Source organism: Chelonia mydas, chromosome 7 (assembly GCF_015237465.2).
Source record: "Chelonia mydas isolate rCheMyd1 chromosome 7, rCheMyd1.pri.v2, whole genome shotgun sequence".
In the NCBI taxonomy this organism is placed as follows: Eukaryota; Metazoa; Chordata; order Testudines; family Cheloniidae; genus Chelonia; species Chelonia mydas.
Window position 1 is genome coordinate 81,403,592 of NC_057853.1, and position 12,751 is coordinate 81,416,342.

General features: G+C 41.2%; 1 protein-coding gene across 2 annotated transcripts in view; it reads right to left on the reverse strand.

Annotated features, from left to right (window-relative positions):
• Positions 1-12,751, reverse strand: part of CHST3 (carbohydrate sulfotransferase 3) — a 45,146-nt gene that overhangs the window by 12,595 nt on the left and 19,800 nt on the right. Inside the window, exon 2 of one of the 2 annotated variants that reach the window (XM_043551004.1) lies at positions 4,629-4,633. The exons of the other annotated variant lie outside the window; for it this stretch is intronic. The gene's annotated coding sequence lies outside the window, so the exon portion shown is untranslated. The remainder of the gene's footprint in view (positions 1-4,628; positions 4,634-12,751) is intronic. 2 annotated transcript variants of the gene reach the window in all.

The window sequence follows — 12,751 nt, forward strand, 5'->3', positions numbered from 1 at the left end:
GTATAGACTAGTTCCTTTTGGGTTTTTAAGTGATCATTTAAAAATGCTTTGTTGCTAATTTAGAACTCAGTACCTGCACAGGGGCTGTAATTCATACACGTGTCCAAATGCATACTGTTTTGAAGAGCTGCGTATGACTTTTCTCTGTTGCCAAGACTTCAGAGACCTTTTCTATGGCTTCACTCTGCCTAGGCTCACAAAGAGGTCTGTGAGACGCAGCAAACTTTTCAGTGAACGCTGGACCAAGTACTGGTTTAGTAATGAAACCCCCATACTTGGCAGATTTGGCTTGGGTTTAACGGGTTTCAGTACAAATGTGTGCGCAGCTCCAGTTGTGATTCCAAGCTACAGATCCATATGATCACAAGTATGAAGTTACACAGTGCATGGTTCCTGCTTTGGATTAAAAGTACTTCTTAAAAAGGGCCATGCCTTTTAAGGTGATCACAAAACTTTTGTTTTGCTGTTGGTCTTTGAAAATCATTTTGTTTCTTTTTATTTATATATGGGTGCCTGTTTCCACAGTACAAACTGTCTGCCAGCAACACTCTTTTTGCGAATACAGACTAACACAGCTGCTACTCTGAAACCTAAATTACAGTTTCTTTGCAAAAAGAAAAGGAGGACTTGTGGCACCTTAGAGACTAACCAATTTATTTGAGCATAAGCTTTCGTGAGCTACAGCTCACTTCATCGGATGCCTACTGTGGAACTTTGCAGTTCCCTGATGTGTGCTTGCAGATTTAATCCACCCTCCTTTTGTCTTTGCTTGTACATTGCCTGTCAGTGTGAACATAGGACAGTTAAAGTGAGAATCTCAGTCACCAAACCAACGTAGACCAGCCTGGGGCATTTTCTCCTTGGCTTTTGTTTGGGGGTGTCTGATTTGTTATTTGCACTCAGTCTCTCTCCCTTAGGTGAGAGCAGGAGAGACTCTGTGAAAAGTACAGCCCAGAAATGTGCATTTGTGTCACTGTCCCTACAGAGGAGATTACGAAACTGATACCTGGGAAGATCACACACACTGCTTTGTAGAGACTCTGCTTTGTCCTGCTACACAACTGCACAGAACAGGGAGGCCCCTTCAATTAGTGTCACAAAAACTTTTGTTTTGCTGTTGGTCTTTGAAAATCATTTTGTTTCTTTTTATTTATATATGGGTGCCTGTTTCCACAGTACAAACTGTCTGCCAGCAACACTCTTTCAATTCCCCACTAGTTAGAGCACTGCTCCCCCCCCCCCCCCCCCCCACAGAGTGCTATAGATTTATGTATACCTTCAAATCAGCAGCACTGCTATGGGTACCCGCATGGCCCCACACTATGCCAACATTTTTATGGCTGACTTAGAACAATGCTTCCTCAGCTCTCGTCCCCTAATGCCCCTACTCTACTTGCACTACATTGATGACATCTTCATTATCTGCACCCATGGAAAAGAAGCCCTTGAGGAATTCCACCATGATTTCAACAATTTCCATCCCACCATCAACCTCAGCCTGGACCAGTCCACACAAGAGATCCACTTCCTGGACACTACGGTGCTAATAAGAGATGGTCATATAAACACCACCCTATACTGGAAACCTACTGACCGCTATTCCTACCTACATGCCTCCAGTTTTCATCCAGACCACACCACACGATCCATTGTCTACAGCCAAGCTCTACGATACAACCGCATTTGCTCCAACCCCTCAGACAGAGACAAACACCTACAAGATCTCTATCAAGCATTCTTACAACTACAATACCCACCTGCTGAAGTGAAAAAACAGATTGACAGAGCCAAAAGAGTACCCAGAAGTTACCTACTACAGGACAGGCCCAACAAAGAAAATAACAGAACGCCACTAGCCGTCATCTTCAGCCCCCAACTAAAACCTCTCCAACGCATCATCAAGGATCTACAACCTATCCCGAAGGATGACCCATCACTCTCACAGATCTTGGGAGACAGGCCAGTCCTTGCTTACAGACAGCCCCCCAACCTGAAGCAAATACTCACCAGCAACCACACACCACACAACAGAACCACTAACCCAGGAACCTATCCTTGCAACAAAGCCCGTTGCCAACTGTGTCCACATATTTATTCAGGGGACACCATTATAAGGCCTAATCACATCAGCCACACTATCAGAGGGTCGTTCACCTGCACATCTACCAATGTGATATATGCCATCATGTGCCAGCAATGCCCCTCTGCCATGTACATTGGTCAAACTGGACAGTCTCTACGTAAAAGAATCAATGGACACAAATCAGACATCAAGAATTATAACATTCAAAAACCAGTTGGAGAACACCTCAATCTCTCTGGTCTCTCGATTACAGACCTAAAAGTTGCAATATTACAACAAAAAGACTTCAAAAACAGACTCCAATGAGAGACTGCTGAATTGGAATTAATTTGCAAACGGGATACAATTAACTTAGGCTTGAATAGAGACTGGGAGTGAATGGGTCATTACACAAAGTAAAACTATTTCCCCATGTTTATCCCACCCCCCACTATTCCTCAGACGTTCTTCTCAACTGCTGGAAATGGCCCACATTGATTATCACTACAAAAGGTTCCCCCGCCCCCACTCTCCTGCTAGTAATAGCTCACCTTAAGTGATCACTCTGGTTACAGCGTGTTGCATCCGATGAAGTGAGCTGTAGCTCACGAAAGCTTATGCTCAAATAAATTGGTTAGTCTCTAAGGTGCCACAAGTACTCCTTTTCTTTTTGTGAATACAGACTAACACGGCTGCTACTCTGAAAGATTTCTGTCAGTTTCTCAGATTGTGTGGCTGTAATGAGAAACCTCAGTCACAGGAAATGTTTCTATTTGAGTAATGTCTAAGAGCAAAGGCACTTAGTTTTTTGCAGCAGCTTTGGTTGTGGTGGAGGAGGGGTATAGATGGATTCAAAATCTCACAGTACATTTCATTTGGTACCGTTTTTCACATAGTATTTTTATTCCCCTTTTCTACTCCATAAATAATTAATAAAATAATTATGGACAGTACATGGAAAAACCATTTGCCCCTCTGTATGTACTGGGGGCAAACTTCACCTAGATTTTTTTTTCTTTTCTTTTTTTGGCTTGATTCTCCATTGCCCTGCATCTTGTGCAGTTGTTCACACCAGTGCCACATAAATGAAAAGTGGATATAAAATGTTGTCATATTGGAATGGTCGGTATTTTGCACCCACCTTTGCACTGGTGTAAATGCCTGCACAGAGCAACTGAGAATCACACACTCAGTATTTAAAACCAAAAGAAAAGGAGTCAGTGTGTCAGGGCCACAGAGTGGAACAGTTTGCCTAAGAGAGTCCATCACTAGCTATCTTTAAATAAGTTAGATATGTTTGTTCGAGAAAATGACACATATTCATAGACTTTAAGGTCAGAAGGGACTATTCATGATCATCTAGTCTGACCTGCACATCACCGGCCACAGAACCTCACCCATCCACTCCTGTAATAGATCCACAACCTCTGACTGAGTTACTGAAGTCCTCAAATCATGGTTTAAAGACTTCAAGTTATAGCAGATCCACCATTTATACTTGTTTAAACGTGGAAGTGGCCTACACCCTATGCTGCAGAGGAAGGCAAAAAAACCCTTACATATGTTCTGAGGCAGGGGGTTGCAGTAGATAATAAAAGAAATTCCTTCTGACCATTTCAGCTATGATTCTGTGAGGTTTAAATTATTTCATTTCAATTATTTTTTCAAATGAACTATATATTAATTAAAATGGCAAGGAGGCTGGTAGCACCTTCTCTATAATGAAGACATTTTTCCGTCCGTTTGGATTCTGTAAACTGCTGCACACTGTTTTTGGTAACACTCATCAGGAATTTATTCCCAAACCTACAGAAAGTTTATCACTCTCTATTAATCTGATAGAATTTAACAGAGAATTACATCCCTGCTATAAAATGTTATACAAGATGGTTTAAAAACCTATGGGAAGAATATTGTTCTCTATTAACATCTATATTGCATTATTGATTTTTATGCCTATTACATTCTATAGCCCTTTTCAGTAAGGGCTGAACATGGGCTGAGATAGGGCCAAGGCTGGTTTACTTAAAAGCTGAAGGGTCTGCTTGTAAGTGACGAAATTCTGGAGCAAGGCACCTGATTACTAATGCATAGTTATTTCTGCTACAGCTAGTAAGTGAATGCTACACTTGCTATTACAGCATCTCAGGAGCTGTGCTATAGTTATGAGTGCAATGGCACTTCCATTCTAAATCCCATCTTTCCAGTCACCGACAACTTTCTCAGAAACTTATCTTTAGGCTGAAATTGCTAATGTTTAAAGCAGCCTTGTCTGCCTCTTCCCACATCGGACACTGGTTGTCATCAGAGGCCGGATGTTGCCTTTCCCCTCCTGGATGCTACTCTGATCTCCTGCCCCAGGTATAATCAGAACTGTATTATTCCAGCCTCTGCCTCAACCATCAAGCAGAGATAGGGCTGGGAAATTCATTTTCAATCAAAAATAAACGTACTTATTTAAAAAACAAAAACAAAAAAACAACGGGGTGTTAGCCTAGAGGCTCCTCTGTATTCTGCTAAGCATGACTTTCAATGAGAACCAACTTTTAGCTTTCCAACTAGTCACCCGGCCTGTGACTGATGACATAACCAACTCCAGTAGTGAAAGAGCCTGTTGTATAGAACATAAGCAAGGATGCAGAGTTCCACTTGCTGTGAAAACCAGGGCTCTGACTACGCTGGCTATTGAGCTACTAAGATCTCAACCTTAATGTTGTGGTAACAGTTTTGTGCATGAACTTTAAATGAATTCCAGGTGTTCCTGAGGAAAAGGCAAAACAAACCCAGATGAAATCCACAATGAAGTCAAAACTCACTATTAGGAATCACAAGCATAATGGGTATAATTCCATCTCTAAAATAGGAACTTCTACAGGAGAGTAAAACTCTTAAGAGGGTGTCTCAAACATCCTGAACTGTCTAGAAAGAGGTCTTTGTCTTTTAATCCCATCATTATCTTTTTCACGCTGACAATGAACATTACATTTGCAATCTTCACCCATACAATGCATAGTCCCTCCTTACTAATTATGCTCACACATGTCCTGTACATTGTGCTGGTACTCCCTCTCCTGGGCTGAGCTTTTGCTTTTGGTAACATGACACAGCCTGGGCTAGAACAAACATCTAGGAAGTAGCACAGAGACATCAAATTCAGCAGTCTCTTTTGGCGACTTGCTTCGCTTTGCACTGTCTTGTGTCTCAGAGACAATGTTACACACAACAGCCATGAATACAAAGTCATTTAAAAAGCAAAAGAGAGAGACTCAATTGTTACGTTTCTTATTTCAGATCTTCACTCGTACAACATGCTCTGTGTTGCCCTGTGTTCCGCCATTTATCACAGAAAAATAGAGAGCAAGTTTCCCTAGTGCCCCATCTCTCTCTCTCTCATGAACGCATCCCCTTTTTCAATGCTCTCCAGGTTCACTCAAAATATCTAATGAATCAATAAAAATATTGTCCTTCATTTATCCTAACACTGACCTGGTAAACAGCTTATTGCAAGAGATCAACCAAAAAGACTAGAAAAGTCTGACAGTCACTGTTTGCCTTTACTGTGCTGAGTTTCAGAGAGAAGTGTTTTGTGACAGAGAGAGGTGGGGAAAGGCTCAGAGGACAGTGGCTTGGTTGTAGCATGAGAAGTTCAGGGATATGTTACGGTAAAGATCAAATCCCCACCAGCGGGAGCTGCGGAGAACTCCAGGACTGAATGAACATGGAGACTCAATTTCCCTCTAATGCAGGTAGAGAGGCTAGTGCCCATGTGCCAGGGTTGAAATGAGGACAAATTTAAGGTGAGACAGGTTGTTCATGGTGAGTTTGATTTTAATTAACTCTGGCCTTCTGCTTTGCTTCAGAGGAACAGCTCTAAGGATGGAACAAAAAACAAACCAGCAAGAGTGTTTTGCTTCTTTCCATTCACAATCTTGCCGGAACATGTCTAACGTGGGTAGCCTATAAAAAGTCTAACCCAGGTAACATATAAAAAGTGCCATGGCTAGAAGATTAATTCCAAACTCAGGTCTCCTTCACAATCAGAGAGATAACAAATATCTTACTCAGTTTGGGAACGCAATAGCTGTGATTAGCTGCAACATTTACAAGTTGGAAGTGAAGTACTCAGCTCCAGAGAGCAGAGAATACATTGTGAGGAAATCAGCTAGCCCTCACCTTGCCAAAGCTTTTAAATTGGACTAGCCTCTCTACCCCCACAGCCTTCTGGCCTGGTCTGTTGTTCCAGGGCAGGGTTTCACAGACAAGCAGCCTCCCTGACCTCTGTCTCACCACAGGCCTCCTTTTAAAAGTCATATTTCTGTTTATGAGCTTTACTATGGATCGTTAAATGTCTGCAGTGGCTCACAAAGCAACATGATCTGCAGTTCAATTTGATGCTCTGCTTGAGGATGTGCCTCCAAACAGCTTTTCTCCCAGGAAAAAGAGAAAGTCAAGGGCCAGTGACCAGACAGAACCTTCCGTAGGCCCTTGTTCCTCTGACTGTATCTTAAAATATTTGGAGTCAGAGAGGAGTGGCAGCTGAAAAAATTCCCAGTTCTGTCAGCAGTTCTGTGTCCAGAATTCCTATGCTCCCCAAATAGGCAAATTCCAGCGTTGACTCTGAGAATCCCAAGTGTCTTTTCATTGTCCTAGCCAGGGACCCCACAATTCAATAGGTTTCAGAGTAGCAGCCGTGTTAGTCTGTATTTGCAAAAAGAAAAGGAGTACTTGTGGCACCTTAGAGACTAACAAATTTATTTGAGCATAAGCTTTCGTGAGCTACAGCTCACTTCAATAGCTATCCTCTGCTGTGGTCAGAGGAGATTCATTTTCCATGTTCATTCAGCTCTGTTCACATTGCTCCTCCAATAGCCCTGAACTTTAACTTTCCCTTTCTGGGAGGAGTCTGCACACAGATTTTCCAGTTCCTTTTCACCACTCCACCAATGTATCTCCCCCAACATGCCCAGAAGGAGATACTGTATCTCTGTACTCCCCTGATTAACCATGCTTCTCTGTTTCACAATCTGACTGTTTTGAAGAGATGCAGATGAAATGCCAGGATACAGCAGCTGCTGCCAGGTGGGACAAAGCTAAGTCTCAGCTAACAATCAAGACGACGTGTGAAGCAAAATAGCAATTGTTGCAAAATAATGAGGAACTGATTTATCAGGCAGGACTTCAGCACTACACAGTAAAATCATACACTGTGACAAGCTAACACATATCCAAGAAGTTATTTACAGAGTCCAGTTTCTATTACTACAAAACCCCATGAAATCTATATCTATTAGTATCTATATCTAAGTAGATTTAAGTGACACTCTTGCAGCTTGATGTCACAAACTGCAACAGAGCAACAAATTGTTACAGAAAAGGATGTCATAATTAGCACATCATGTAGTTCTGAACAGTATTCTACACGAGAATCGGAAATTCTAGAAATGGGAAAGACCGACTATTTCATCCTTTTCCAAGGCAGGATTTCTCCCTACTGTACTTGTAGTGCTCTGTTCAGTCTAGTTTCAAATGTCCCAAGCAACAGGTCTTTCCTAAGGATATTAATAGTTACTAATTTCAATCACTCTGCAGCAGTAAAATATCCCCTCCCACCCCAGAGGCAGGTGGAGTTCACTGATGCTTTGTTTCTGGTTTGTAAAGTGCTTTCAGATCGCTGATATTAAAAGTGCTATATATGTGTGCAGTGTTAGTTTTTATAAAACATCTTTGAATATCTCCAGATTTAGCGCTTTTTCTCAAGAGGGGGAGGACAGATTAGGGGGAGGGGAGGGAAAAGATGTGTAGATGAGCAAATAAGTATAAATACGCTAAGATACCATATTATATAAATGGTGGGATTTTCTAGTGCTCCTAACTCCCTTAGGTGCTTAAGTCCCAATGATTTGTAATGGGACTTGCGCTCCTGTTACATGTTTGAAAATCTTCCGTTAACTTCTCTAAATAAAAAACAAATTACATTTTACTTTCTGTCTGTTTTTTGTTTGCCCCAAAATATCATAAACAAGGTTACACACACAAACTGAATATAACACGTGGCTTCAATTTCATCTCAAGGTTCCAATGATTTGAGCTTTACCCTGTGGTTTATATGGTCACCACTGATGAAACAGTGCAGTTGGATAGAAGTTATTCCCTTTGTCTAGCAGGGGAAGGAACAAGCCTGTCTGGTAGTTATTGTTTGACTGTGTCCTGCAGCAGAATGTGAACGAAAAAACTCTACTAGACATTGCATCAGGCCAGAAAATTCTTGTACTTGGTCTTAAAGCCAAAAAATACATTTCTGGTGTTGTATATCAGCTGTCACTCACTATATACCCTTCCTGCTGTGAAGGAGAAACAACAGAGAAAGAAAACAATGCAGAGAACAAAAAGCAAAGGGTCAGATGGAGAGGGATGTAAGAAGAGAGCGAAAACTGACTCAGGCCTTGTCCTGAGTAACTGCCACTTTACAGCGCTGAAACTGTCTCGCTCTGGGGTGTGGAAACCCCCCCCTCCCCGAGTGCTACAAGTTTCAGCACTGTAAAGCTCACCAGCGCAGCTCCCAGCACTGGTGAGCTACTACCCTCATGGGGGTCGTTTTTTTACCGCCGCGACTGACAGTCTGGTGCCGCGACTGCCACAGCAGCATTTTAACGTTGGTAGTGAAGACATGCCCTTAGGTTAGGGACTGGTGCAAAAGAGTTATTCCTAGAAGACAGCAGTAGTTTTTTAAGGTCACAAAAAAGGCAACAGAAAGACAGATATGTTTTGAGCTGCTGGAGAAAGAACAAAGGTTCATTCACCAATTGCAATTCTCCAGAACAGTGGAGGTTCCTTGTTCTCTGCAGAAGAACCTTCAAAGACAGACATGAGGATTTACTGTGTCAGAGCCTCAGTTCAGCATGAGTGAAGTCAATGGGAGATTTCCCACTGAACTGAATAGAAAGCAGGAGCAGGCCCCCACTCAGTAATGAAGAAGTAAACAGAAACCTGAGGATGATAAGCAGAACAAAACAAAAACATACAGCTGCTTTCCTCTCAAAATAAAGTCAGTGGTGGAAAAGCCCTTTGTAATATAAGAAAATTCACATCATAATAGTCAGTCTGCCTTTTAGTCAAAAGAAAAAGATTTGCATGGCAAGTGAGATAAGAAGTTCCCCCTTCTGAGAGGCAACTTTTCTCAAACCAGATGTGTGATGCCTGGTAAAGCATTTGTTTTCCATTGTGCAAAGGATTGTCTATTAAATAACTTAGGGGAAGGCAAATAACTATTTTTGTGGACATTTTTTCCCACCTGGTCCAACAAGTTTCGCCCCATCCTTTTCCCATCACTGTCCAGTTCTATGCACAAGGCATAATATCCTGTGGAAGCAGAGCCAAGTAACTGTCTTTCTACCCAGTTCCAAAACCATTCTCTTCTTGTGCCAGTGTAAAACAGGCATAACTCCACTGAAGTCACTGGTGCAGGTGAAAGGAGAATTGACCCCTTGGATTCCCAGCCCATTCCTTGCTTTCTGTTTCTCTTTCAATAGCTGTCACTCGTGACTGAAAGGCACAAAATCAATCAATGAATCAGTGTCATCATGAACTGATGCTCTAATGCCATGGAAAGTCTGGCTGTTCCAAAGAAAGGAGTAGTGCACACAATGTATTTGTAACCTTTGGGAAAATTGACTGATGGGTATTCTGTAACTACATGAACTGCACAGATGGTTGTTACTGGGTTTAAAGTTTATATTTACATACAGACTTTTGAATATCAATTGGCTCAGAGGGAGTTGCTTGCTTATATTATGCTCAGATTAGTGTAAAAACAAAACTGCTATAAGTGGAGGATCCGTGTACTGCAATTGTAGTTTTACACATTGCAATGCATGGGAACAATTCAGGATTTTTGCTGTGCATCAGAGCAATAACTGGGTTCAGTGTATTTCAGTTAATGGAATGAGCTTGGCACAAATATATTTAGCTTTATACACACATATTTTGGAGATATTCTGGGAGCTTTGCAGATTTGACAAAGATGTGTATATGTGTGCAAAGTTTTATACTATCACTGACAAAGGAACTATTTCCATTGGTGGTAAAAGTCCATTAATTCAATTACTTTTGTTTGAAGTGCAAATCTGCCCTTGTGGCTCTAATTCTTAGTATATAGGCACCCGATATAGGCACAGGATCGCCATACACCCACATGATTTATGGAAATCACATTATAGTTTTCAAATGTAAGACTACAGCACAACTACCCAATAATAAATCCACAAATCTTGGCCAAGTGTGATACATGGTCCTTTCAAGAAACACTTCATTTAAGAGCGGCAGTAGAAACAACTATACACAGTTATTTCAGTTTGGGTCATACTAGTCAATTGAACACAACTGGATCCAAAGGTTGTTCGAGTGCTTCCACTTCCTGGCTCCATGTGTATAAAGCAGCCTATTGAGAAGCTCAGTGCATGTCTGCCACTTAGTTTCTGAAATTTTCGTTGCTTTACCTTTGTAGTGATCAGTAGTGAAAGAATCATGCATCAGTTTATATATTTAAAGCTTTTGTTAGTTTAATTTGTCAGCAAACCGTTCAGAGGGAATGTGTGTTTGGGACAGCTGCCTTTTGGCTTACTAGACCCTAGGGTTGCCACCAGTCAGTTTCAGCCAGACAGTAAAACTTTCAATGTTCTGCTCAGTGTGGAGTGATGACAGAGCTTGTCAGAATATTTGAGCAACTAAAAAAGAAATAAAATATATAAAACCCCTCTAAATATCCCCTCAACTCCATTTTTGCTCCTAAATGTAGTAAGACATAAAAATCTCTTCTGAGCCTCTGATTTTTTTGTTGTGAGAGAAATGTTGTTTTCCCTTCCATTACATTATTAAAAATAAAAATAGCTCATTGTGGAGTTAAGGAGCTCAATGCAGTCAAGAAGACAGGGCAAAAGTGCACTGTGCTTTATTCCTTCTGTCTTTCTCATGTAGGGTTGGATGGGCATGCCAAAGGGCAGAGTGGGGAGCATCACATTAGTTGAGCTGAGCAAATACAAAAGCATTTTTTGCAAATAGTTGCTCAAATAAATAATCAAATTTGCTGTGACTCTGTTTATGGTACTTTTTTGTTTGCTTGTGGAGGATATTGCTGCAAATGCGTTTATTGGCAGAGAATTCACTGTTTTTGTGGGCATTCTAAGTGTATATGGGAGAGTATTTAAAGAAAATGAATTTCAAACCCATAATCACAGATATCTGCCTTAGAAACTTGATTCTAAGGGTCAAATTCATCCAGTCAGGGAACTGAACATTACTGTAAATCCTGGGTGGCTGGTCAAAACTAATTAATGATGCTTCAACTTCTGATACTCACAGCAATCTCCCTGCAAATAAGGCACTGCCAGAAATTATTCACAGGAATTATTCAGTGAATTATTTCAAATAATGACTATGTTTGAGAAAACTGATCTATTCACAGACAAGTCACAAACTCAAAAAGAGGCAACAGTAATTAAATTATTTGTTACAAAATATGCACCCAGTTCTATCCATCGGCAGGAAGATTATGCTGATACCCCAGAAAAGGAATGAGTCTTCAGCTATTGTGGGGGAGAAAAGTTATATAGACTATTGCCCTCTCACTTTAACTGTACAGAGAAATGTGAGATAGTTGATGATTAGACAGAACAGGAAGCAGTGCTATGCCTCCGGACCAACCTCACTTCACTCTAGAATGGGACTGTTGACCCTCTCATTTTCTGTATATGCAGCAAAAGAAGTTTTTGAAGCTCAGCCCATTGCAGACACACACAGAGCTTGTTTTCAGGAAGAAATCCCCATTCTCAATCCCTCAGTTACACAGCCGTCCAAGTGCATTATGGTTTATGCCTGACCCTGAAACATCAGATGTCCACCACTTCTGGAGACAGGCTACAAGCTTGGATGGGCCAATGATCTAGTAAAGTAGAGTATATAGTGACTGGTAGTATTCTGGTGGGTGGGGGTGTGTGTGTGTAATTTTGATGGATGAGACCATTTTATACTTTGTGTGCAAAATATTAAGTGACAGTTGAGCCACCTTCTTCCAGATGAGATGTAAAGTGAAAGTCGTGACTTCTTGTATTCATTTGGCTCCCATGTCACTTCTGCCAGGAGTAGGGATTGTGACAGATATTGAAACTGCATGCAATATATCTTTGGGGACCATACTGTGTATAGCTTATGAATGGTTTATGTATGATTGTGTTCTACTCTATGGGGGAGGGCTACCACAGTTCCTAAAGGAACTAAAGAACTGTATGGGGTTGGGGGAGCAGTGATTAATGTGAATCACTCTTAGGTTTCATATACTGGTTCAAACTGGACTGTCCAGAGACCAACAGACAAAGACCTTTTAGCATAAACAGGCCACAATCCCCAAATCTTCTTCAGAATCATTGCTTCCCAGGATAGAAGTGCCCCATCATGTAAGTATGACTTACAGTCTTTGTTTCTAGATGTACACATTTACATTTAGTCATATTAAAAGCATATTTTTTGCTTGAGCTCAGCATACCGAGTGATCTAGATTGCTCTGTATCGGTGATCTGTCCTCTTCATTATTTACCGCTCCCTCAAGTTTTGCGTCATCTGCAAACTTTATCAGTGATGGTCTTATGTTTTCTTCCAGATCATAAATACCAATATTAAATAGCAAAAGGTCAAGAA